This window comes from Zingiber officinale, chromosome 2A, assembly GCF_018446385.1.
Source record: "Zingiber officinale cultivar Zhangliang chromosome 2A, Zo_v1.1, whole genome shotgun sequence".
Taxonomy (NCBI): Eukaryota; Viridiplantae; Streptophyta; class Magnoliopsida; order Zingiberales; family Zingiberaceae; genus Zingiber; species Zingiber officinale.
Genome location: NC_055988.1, coordinates 87,735,134 through 87,739,055, shown reverse-complemented (window position 1 = coordinate 87,739,055; position 3,922 = coordinate 87,735,134). Strand labels below are relative to the sequence as shown.

The following is a 3,922-nucleotide window of genomic DNA, read 5'->3' as shown; positions in this document are numbered from 1 at the left end:
GTATTGGAACTCAGCGGGTAAGGAAAGAGATAGTGCATGAACATAACATATAACTAGAAAGTGAGTCAAGAGTATACAGTCTCATAAAAGAAATAGCAGATACTACAATAGAACCAAAATAAGCACTCATACCTGAAACCATATCCTAGGCTAGGTATAGTAGGGCGATACAGTACTACTCATAACTACAGAGACAACAAGCAAGGTATATCTGACAATAACAGTATGTAAACAACAACGATAAATAAGCAATAAGATATATAAACAACAAGCAAATATAATAACAGATGTATGACGGATGGCCACTCCGCCCACCTCTCCGCACCCGATGATGGTCGAGAGGCGGGTCGATGATCGTACACCACTCCTACCACTCACACGAGTGGCCGAGGGATTGCATAGTAGCTAACTAGCTACGTCTGCGATGGGGTCCCCGCTGCCCGCTACCACTCACACAGTGGCCGAGTGCGGCATGGCAGACAAGCGGCATCAACTCCTACCACTCTCACGAGTGGCGAGGATGCAGCATGCATGCAATGATGCGATCATCATCATCATATATATATATATAAGCAGAAACAGGTATGCTACATGAAGCCAGCATGCTCAATATTGTACATGAATAAGCAACGGTCAAAACATACAACATGGTATCTAGTATCTGCTTCTGATCATGGACAACAACAAGAGACTGCATAGATATGGAAACGAGTTTCTCAAAGATCACGTGGAAATATCAAGCGCGGGAAAATAAGAGTGGAGTCAAGGTAAAATAATCCTCATCCAAAAATAGATCATGCACCAGTTCAAAGAACTAAAAGAAACAAAGCAAGAAGTACCCGCCTTTACTTGTCGATCGTGCTAGGCTGTCTCCACTTCAGACCACTTGGCTCATAGCAGTGTCCTAGAAAATCAATACTGAATCCATCCATCTGAATCTAAATCATCATGGAGAAACTAGACTTTTAGTAGGAGGAATCACAACTAACCAATTCAATTCAGCCATTCCATAACGACAACAGAGTAAAGCATCTTTGTTAAAGCTTAAAACTCCATCACTCTGTTCAAACCTTCAAAAACAGGAGGAAGAAGAAAGATATCATCTAAACTAGCCGTACCTACTAAGAACTTGGACCAAAATTTTGAAATTCAATAAGCAGAAAAGAACAGTACTGTCAAGAGATTCCGTCCAGAAAACTTGATTCCTAATGACGAACAGAACAACATTTCGATCAACCTCATTCTATCCACATCTAAGAACCCGATCCAAAACTCTCAACAGTGAACAAACCAAAGGCTAACCATCAACAACTTAAGCTAGTATACTAAACTTATTGTCTAAAACCCAATCTAATCCGAGAAAATAGAGCAATACCAAAACCGACAATCCACAACCAAATTGAAGATTAGAGCAACATAGATCAAAATCGGAAATCCTCTCAATCAATTCCAAATCCTTCCAAACGAAGCATAAGCAGATAGCAGAACAAATCTTCTTGGAGTCAACCGAAAACCAAGCCAAACCTGATCCCATGAATGTCCTAATTCCGTGATGAAACTGAGAGGAAACCCACAATCGCTCAAGAACATCCAAAAGGAAACAGTCGAATCACATCCATTATGAACAGAACACCTCACGTTCAACCAATCAACATCACAATGAAACCATGCAATCCACAAAAAACCTGATTAAACTTCTCTAAACAGGGCAGTAAGTTGAGCAATGACACAAAATCCGGACCATCCTCTACTATCCTACCAAATAAAACCTACATACAAGGAACTACTTACTGGATCAGTTAGGGCACGGCTCGGAGAGGGAGAGATCGTCGGTCGTGCTCGTCGTGACATCTCTGGTGCGGCCGTGAGGAGGGGTCGGTAGCATCCAAGGGTGCTCATGCGAGGAAGAGAGATCGCCGCTGTAGCAAGGGCAGGAGGCAAGGCCGGCGGCTGGGGCTCGTCGTGACCGACGGAGGTGCGGCGTGGGCGAACGATGGCGACTGGTGGCGCGGCGCCAATGTCTCGGGTCGAAGATTTGCAGCGATCGGACGAGAGAGGAGAGGGCAGCGGCGCGAGAGGGGAAGAAGAAGCCTGGCGCCGGGGGGAGCTAGGGCACGGGCAAGGGCAAGGGCAAGGGCAAGGGCAAGGGCGAGGCAAGGGTTTGGCGCCGAGGGCTCAAGGGAAAATCCAGCTTTTATAACTTAGGCTTTTAAAAATTTAACCCTAGATAAACCTCTCGATCAATTCCCATTTTCGGATGTTCTAAACAGACTTTTTCTCGTCCATAAGTACATCCCCTCTAAATACGTCACACGAGCTCCGATTAAATCTCAGAAAATTTCTAAAAATTCTATTAAAATTTTTCGTCTATTAAATCTTATTATTTAATTATTATTTGATTACAGTATTTTACAATTTCCTCCTATGTGAAGAACTTTAACCAGGAAAAAATTTCTCAACTTTATAGCAAAGAAAATTGAAGAAAGAAAACAATCCTTATTAGTCTTCATCTACTGAAGCTTTCCTTCTTGACTTGATACAGTGTTTAGCAGTAGGGGGAGAAGGAGAGAATTCACATGGAACAACAACGAGTTCCATTTGTTGAAACTAATAGATGAAGAAAAGAAATAGAATAGAGAATAATTATTTAATTTGTATTTACTAAAGTCAATAGATTTATTTATATAAGTTGTCCAAATAATAATGGAAAGATTAAATATGATATATTTGTAAGTATAGTAATAAATATAATAGATTTGAAAGTATTATTTTTTTTATTTGATTCATGTCGATCCTAATTGTGATGTCAAATATAATAAATCTCAATTGATTGAAATCAATTTGAGATTATTTTTCATTATTGTCATTATCCCCCGACAAACTCAACAAGAGTGCCTGAATATTGAGTTTGAATGCTAACTTAGTGAAACGCTGTCTGAATAATGGCTTGGTAAATATATCAGCAATTTGATCTTCAATAAAGATGTAAGAAACTGAAAGTTGTCGAGTCGCCACACGCTCACGAACAAAATGAAAATTAATTTTTATATGTTTGGTACGAGCATGAAAAATAGGATTTGGCACAAGATAAGTTGCTTCAATATTATCCCACCAGATTTTAGGCGTAGTAGTTGGGGAAAAATGTAATTCTGAAAAAAGAAATTTTAGCCAAATAATTTCTGAGATCACGTTAGCTATAGCTTTATATTCAGCTTCAGTACTTGAGCGACAGACTGTAGGTTGCTTCTTTGAAAGCCAAGAAACAAGATTTCACCCAAGAAATATGGCATATCCACTAGTAATGTTTATCTTCAGGAGATCCAACTCAATCTACATCACTATAGGCAATCAATATATGATTGAAAAGAGCTGGGGGGTGAATAACGCTCGTAGCTAATTCGTTCGTTTTAAAATAATCTAAGTAATTTCTGGTTGTCTTCTTTTTTTTCTATAGTTCTAAATAATGGATTGTTGTTTGTGTATTTAGCAATTCATGTTCTAGGCGGATGGCCTTGACCATAATCTCTTGTTCCCATGAAATTTTCAAGATATCGTATTACTCCAGGGGATACATTTAAGGGTGTCCTGGAGGTCCCGATTGATTCTGTCGGATTCATAGATTTACTTGTTGGAGTTATTTTCTGTCAATGATATTTTGCTCATCATCATAATAAAGTTCCCAATCTTGATTTAGTCTTTGCTGTTGTTTTTCAAGAGTTTCAAATTCTATTATTTAGTCTAATGTTTTGTAGGTTTGGTGTCAGCTAGATTATATATGTGGTCATCTAAATCATCATAAAATCCTTGAGCTTCTTGTTCTTTGCTACTAGGTATATTTTCAATATTCATTAACTTCCTCATTTGTATTTTGTAATGTAGAAGGTTGGTAGTCATTAAATTTTATTATCATCTCTCTATGTCT

The 3,922-nt window shown here is 38.9% G+C and overlaps 1 long non-coding RNA gene across 1 annotated transcript; it reads right to left on the bottom strand.

Moving 5' to 3' along the window:
* Positions 1-574: 574 nt before the first annotated feature.
* Positions 575-2,181, bottom strand: LOC122039766. The gene is made up of 3 exons (XR_006128370.1): positions 1,792-2,181; positions 990-1,070; positions 575-904 (listed from the first exon to the last, which is right to left on the bottom strand). It is a non-coding gene; the product is annotated as an uncharacterized LOC122039766 (long non-coding RNA).
* Positions 2,182-3,922: the final 1,741 nt, after the last annotated feature.